Source organism: Seriola lalandi, unplaced genomic scaffold, assembly GCF_002814215.2.
Source record: "Seriola lalandi dorsalis isolate HSWRI2012SDOR001 ecotype SW California unplaced genomic scaffold, Sedor1 jcf7180002055008, whole genome shotgun sequence".
Lineage (NCBI taxonomy): Eukaryota > Metazoa > Chordata > Actinopteri > Carangiformes > Carangidae > Seriola > Seriola lalandi.
In genome coordinates, this window is record NW_019525551.1 from 1,481,896 (window position 1) to 1,489,196 (window position 7,301).

Here is a 7,301-nt window from a genome sequence, read left to right on the forward strand (position 1 = left end):
GAAACGCCTTGAAGGAATTTTCTTCAAATTTGGGGCAAACCTTCACTTGGACTCAAGGAAAACCTGATTAGATTGTGGTCATTAAAGGTCAAAGGTCATGGACACCTCAAAAAACATGATGTCGGCCTTGTGGACACGATAGCTCCAGAACTCCTCAAGGGAATCCCTTCACATTTGGCATAAATGTCCACTTGGACTCAAGAACAAACTGATTAGACACACAATTGTTTAATATTTTCTATGACTCTGGATAAACAGGGATGTAACCTGAAACTAGTCTGAGTTGCATAGGCAGACAACCATGAGGCAGTAATTTAGTTGGTTATGGAGATGACACAAACCCTCAAAACTCTTTTGGATTTCTCCAAATACTATAGCCTTGCATTGTGAAAGTGATTCTCAGTACACAAAGACACACCTTCTGGTTTTGGTTTCTTCTTAGGAGGGGTTTAGAAAATGCTCAGTTGGCAGTAGGGATGCAGCGATTAACCGGTTTCATTATTAGCCACGCTTTGAAACATCAAAGTTATGTAATAGTAAAGGTTCAGCTTTCGGCGCAACCTGCATGGATCGTAAATAGTTATGCCAGCAGTGCACCAACTTTGAGTGCCGTGATTATCAAGAGAATGAAGAGGGAGACATTGAAGCTATGATATGATCACCACCCAGATATATACGCAAAAGTAAAGGTGATACTAACAACCTGGAGGCAAGTTAACTCATGAAACGCTGAGCTGGGAGGGAAGTAAATATAAACGTCTCAGTTACAATCAACAGCGAGATGTTCTCAATTTCTTTCTGTCATTTTTACTAAAACTGCAAACAAAGAAACAAAAACAATAATAGACAGGATTTTCTCAGGCCACATGTAAAATAAAATGAATCATTAAAAAATAGGCACGGATGACAGTTGATTACAGTGACACTTAGTTTATAACCCACATTAGTAATATTTACCCCCGGAGGATCATTAAAGGTAATCTTCGTCTTTATATTTATAATAATAATAATTTTGAAAGATGTTTTTAAAATCCTTATTATTTTTCACTGTATTATTTGGATGCTGTATTATTTATATTTCAAAGGGCAGCAATAAATAGCACATTGAAATCTAAAGAATTCTCATGTGATTTAATACATCAGCAGTCTTGTTAAATAAATAGTGAATATTAAGAAGTAATACAAATAACTAACTTGATGTTAGCTAGTTAAAGCTGCCTTTCTACTTCTGTCTTTTTCTGTTCTTTCTCTCTGTCCCTCTGTGTCCATCATTTCAAATTAAAAGCCCTCTGCAGAGTCGTGTAATTGTGAGTTGATGACATAGCAGCAGTGGTAATAATGTAAATGAAACACTATAAGGCACCAAACCCATACACATGCATGATTGATAGGCTGTAGCTAGCTGGGACCACCTCACCTGCTTTGGTGTTCGATCTCTCTCACCTACACTGGATGACTGTGTTTGTACTGGGTGGGGCTGTGATGGACGGACCTCTCCCCTGCTCAGTCCGAGAGAACAACACTATTGGCAATCAAATAACTGGTGGACAATCTCCCCTTGCTCTGCCCCTCTGTACCTGTTCGTTCACCCGCCACAATCTGTGTGTAGAAATATTTTTACACTCCTCATAATAACATGAAAGATCTTTAACGTTGATTTTTTGCACCGTGGCATAGAACTGAGTACACATCAACTCAGCCTTCCCCACTCTTTCTCTCTCTCTCTGCCTCTCTCTCTGTCTCTCTCTCTCACACACACACTCCGCCTCCCCCGCTACCACCACATACAGAAACTAATTCTGTGGATGGGATGGAAGACAGTCGATGGTGACTAAACAATGATTACTGTTTATGTCACACACCACATCTTCTCCTGTAACTTTCACCATCCAAAAAATTAAATACAAAAAAAAATAATAATACTAATAAAATCATCACAGCCCTGGCACTGGGCACCAGTGAAATTTTAAAGATATGAGGCAGGACAGTGTGGAGCTCTGTTAACATTCCCTCGAAAGGAGTTATTTTTAAACCTATACTGAGAAACAGGTCACACAGACACCCAGATAGAAAGGCTCTGCCACCGTTCTCGATTCACTTGACCTTTTTTTTTTTTTTTTTTTTGCTAAAATTAGGAGCTGGATATTTTTTTTCCAACTTCCTGGAGTCTCTGGTGGTCCCTGCCAAGAAATTGCACAGAACCTCCTGGAAAAAGGTGAATTGTCCCTTTTACAGTTTGGTTTTGCACAGAAGTGAGTTTTAGAGGTGCTGGTAGGTGGATTTAGTCACCTTCAAACAGAGCCAGGCTAGCTGTTTCCCCCCGTTTCCAGTATTTATGCTATGCTAAATGTGAAAATGGTAACAATGTAATCAAATGTTCAATTACTATCAATGGGCGCTCTACTGATTATAAGTTTACTTGTCAATGGGGGTTAGCCTTATACTCAGAAGAGACGTACAGAGAATGGTAGATGTCCATGTCTTTCTTGATTATATAGCAGGTCTACATTCTATATTAATACTATTAATTCTACAGAGAAACACTCACAGCCTGTATTCACAAACTGAACCTTCCAAGCCGTCGGGATTTACATAATTTATAAAACAGTCACTGCCCTCAGCCACGCCCACAGCCCATCTGACCCCTCTGGACCCACCCTCCAACCTTGCAGAATTTGGATTCTCAGGACCTGTACAGACCTGTTCAGACCTGCATTAACATGTGTCTTCAGTGATCCGATCTCAAGTGGTCAGCTCTAAGAGCGTCAGCTCACACCTGCGTTAAAAAGCGTCTGCAGTGACACTTGTGATCAGATCTCACCTCCACGCTTTATATGCAAATCAACAGGGATGCGTTTTTATTTTCAGCCAATCAGACAGAGGGGTCTATTGTCAATGTGCTTGTGTGTGTGAGAGAGAGAGAGCGAGAGAGAAATAAATAAATTTAAAATATTATTTGGTTTCAGTATAAACTGTGTTGGGACTAATCAGACTGTGACAGGGGACGTCAGTAGAGAAGTTGTTCCTTCAGTTTGGTCCAGGACACATTCACGTTCACACTGCTAAAGGAATGTGGACACGTGGTCCAGACCTCCTCTGAATGTGGTCTGAGTGATCAGATCTCAATTGCGTCCTCAGTGCATCTTGGATGCGTTCATACCTGAACTTAGAGCTGAACACTTGTGACCAGATCATATATATATATATATATATATATATATATATATATATATATTTATTGGATCTCTATTACAGACTCTTCTTAGTGTTTTGTTTGGACTCTCCAATGACCTTTTCAGCGTTTCATCTTTTTAACACTGTTCTTCTACTCATCATTGCTTTACTTTTCATGTTGTTTTACATTACTTACTTACTTACACTTGGACTGAAAACCAGCTGTGATTGTGTGTGGATTATGAACTTGCTTACTCACAGTTAAGAGATGATATCCAGCGCCTGGATTTACAGCTCTAAAAAAAGAGCAAAGCATATTTCCACTATAATTTCCCGATAGACGCTGCCATTACGCTGCCGCCAGCAGATGTTCCTTCTGTTCACCTGCCTTAATATCACCGTCAGTCTCTCATCTGCAGCCCCATTCAACCCCATTCAAAAGTCCACACAGTAAAGCAGCGACAGAAGTGTGGACTTGTCCTTCTCTTTCAACACTATTTTTAGGTTGACTGAGGTAGTGCAAAAAAACACAAAAAAAACAGTAACCTTACTGTAAGGTGTGTGTATATATATGACATGGAAATGTATTCAGTTACAGCCCTGTTTATTTTCTGTGCTTGTGGTGGCTTGGCACCATATTTTCGTTGCTGATCAATCAGAGTTGTCGGCTAGGCTAGGCTATTCAATCTGAGACTTTAAGAGAAATATAACACTAACACAAATAATTGCGTTATCCTGTTAAATTAACACTGTCTATTAAAGTTACTGAAGGGCAGGACGTCTAATGTGGCTATCGGCTAATTGCTAATAGTTAAACGCAAACGTTAATGTTCGCTGCCAACCAGGTAAAATAATAATGCAAAATAATTTCTAACGGCACTTTTGCTTTTTTCATTTTCAACTAAAACAGTTTGCGAAGGTCCTTCAGCAGCTGCCATGTTAATGTAGCTTTATGCTGGCGACACCAGCTCAGTGTTGTGAACGTCAGCTAGCGTTCAGCTGCTAGTGAGGGGGGGGGGGGCTGTGTGCAGTGCTGCTGTATGAAGTTGTGTCAACTGGAGGAGGCGAAGACGGCACTGTTGGTATCCATACTGTTGCAAATGAGTATCTAATCCGATACTATATTTTAGTGTCGATTAGTATCTGAGTATCGATTTTTTGACAACAGTAGTTACTATATACAGTGATGAGAGCTATAGAAGTGTGTGTGTTGCCTGTGGTATGGACAGTGTGTCTGTGTTTTATCTCAGTCTCATGCTGTGCCAGCCTCCATGACTCTTCACTTTGACATTTTCTGGATTTTTCTCTTTATGAAATCCTCCCCTCTGTCTGCTTCTCTCTCTCTTTTTCTCTGTCTTTATTTCTGTCTTACTCACTCCAGCCTAGTAGTAGTGTCAATACTGGTATCAAAATTCTTTACTGTCAAATGGAAAAAAAGGTCTATTTAGTTTTGTTTTTGCAAGTCTGTTTGTGTATATCTGTGAACTGTCAAATGTGATAAAATGCTGCTTTCCTCTTGTGACAGTGTTTTAAAGACAACAGCAAAAACGTTTTGTAGGAAAACTAATGGCTGGCTGGATTATGTTCAGAGGTCATGTAGTGCGACCAGGAGGTGCTTAGGATGGTGGGATTACAAAGTGACTATCACACCAGAGATCAGGTTCACATGCAGAGTCCTGTCTGTGCTTCAGGAAACAGAAGCTCTTTGGGTAAAGTCAGGGAAACATGGTTAAATGTAAATGAACAGGTTGTGTTGAATTCCAAGTGAAGCTGTTTTTCTGTTTTTGTTGTCAGACAGTGGAACAAGTATGAAACAGTGACTTAAACGCAGCCTATTAAGACTACATGTTGACCAGCAGTCATTCAGGGGGCACTGGAGACTCTCTTCTAAGGAGAGGAGCCAAAGTTTGTCCAGGAAGTAACTAGACTGTGACAACTAGACAAAAACTGTGTGTGTTTTTGAAAAGAAAGTCACTAAACGAGTCTGTAACTCAGTCAATGACAGATGTTGGTGTTCATAGAGTCGGCCCCTGAAGAGTGTCATTGAAGGTTTGTCATAGTATGTGTCAGTGTTCACAGGTAAACATGGATGACACAAGTTTTCTCTCTTACTCTTGAAAGATAATGAACCTTACCAAAGGACCATACCAGTGATCTTTCATCCTGCCTTTCATTCTGAAATTGTGTACTTGAAGTTTTTTTTTTAATTTTTCTAGTGGTGATAGAAAAGCATTGCATTAAAGGAGGACTACAGTTTGCTTTCAGAATATCAAACACAGACACAGCGTTAAAGTTCCTCCAGACATTTAAACTCTGTAAAAATCCTCTGCTGGGATTCATATTTTTTTTAACCTGTTTTTACACATAAAAAGTCTCATCTCCTACTTCCTGATTGAGAAATGTGGATCAGAACTTGAGCCCCGCCCACCAACTGCTGTCTCCAGGTGGACAGGTGAAGGAGCAGAGAGTATCAAGATGGTTAGAGGAGGAAACATCAGAGAGACTCAGCTACATGTTTGAGCCTCAGTCAGACCCAGACTCAGATGAGGAGTCTGAGACCAGAACCAGAGACTAGCAGACGGATCAGAACGGTTAGCGAAGTTAGCATCTTTTATTTGTTCATGTTGTTTGTTAGCTTGTAACTGGCAGTGGCTGACAGTGCTAGTAGTTAAACACTGGAGTTTCATCAGAGGGTCTTTATGTTCTTACTACTAAGAAATTATGTCAGTAGGAAATATAATGTGGATTTGGTTGTTTCCTAGATGCAGAATACTGCTGGAGTTTTAGGAGGTGGATTGACTTTGAATGCACCAGAAGAGGGAGGCCTCAAAACAGTCCCTGCTCCCCGCTGTGTTACCACAGGACGACACTGTCTGTCAGGACAGGAACGTACTGTAGGTGCACTAATATTTCACTGTGATGCACTTGCTGTCTGCAGGACCTTTCAAGTCTCTGCAAGTTGATTTTCATATTGAACAGAAATGAACTAACACTAGTGGCTGCCTGAAGGGTAGGAAGTCAATTTGAAAACTTATGATGTGCTTTGGAAAATGGTCAGAAAAAATTAAAGAATCTGTAGTGAAATGAGTAAAACATGTATAACCACTAGTCTGTGCCCTGCTACACAGTTACAGCATGTGCCTCATCAGAGGAGGAAAGAGGAGGGTGAAAGGAAGATAATATGTAACAACACTATGACTCAGACCTTTGATAATGGAAACAAGAGAGAAGAGAAAGTCGAGGTGTTGTAATTAGTGATTAATCTTCTCTGGAATTTAGGGATATAAGAGCTGAAGAAGGGGATAGAGGTGAAGAGAGAGGACAGCAAGAGAAAGGGTAGGATACTTCCAAACATCCACTCATATGTACATTTTCTTATCTTCCATCCCGGTTAAAGCCCTAAACACCATCTTAGATCTTTTCACTCTGGTGGTGGAATTATGTAAGGTCACCAAACTTAAAGAATCAATAAGAATGATAAAGTTGCAACTATTCGTGGTGAAATCAATCAAATCAGAGTAAACTTAGTGGAAAATGTGTGTTGGTGTATAGGGCTTTTAAAGCTGAATTAATATTGTTGTACAGCTTATGGGTTGAAGCTAACATTAGCGTTCATTTGTGTCCACTTGATGAATGTAAATCAAAATTCACTCTTTCCACCAGCTGGTGACCAGCAACTGAAGAAAGTCTGACTGCAGTATTAATTATGATAATCAATTAATCACAGTCTTTGATTGCTGCATCTCCAGTGTGAGGAGTTGATGCTTTTGTCTGGGTTTTGAACTGTTAGTCAAACAAAACAATTTGAAGACATCCTAAAGGAGTTTTAAATCGAAAAAAAAAACAACTGGACTTGATTATTTGTCTGGGAAGACGTTTCACCTCTCGTCCAAGAGGCTTCATCAGTTCGTGTACGCATCTGACCAGGCTGGGACTGGTCCTACTTTCTGGTGTGGAGACCCAGGTATTTAACCTCTTGTGGGCGTTCACAAGGATGATGATGTCACTGGTTCCCTTTTGTGCTCCAAGTGTCAACGACAGTCGTTTGCATGACCGTCGTTGGTGGAAAGTTGGTTTCGACTTCGTTAGTGCTCTATTGTGTTATAACGACAGTCGTTGGAGTCACT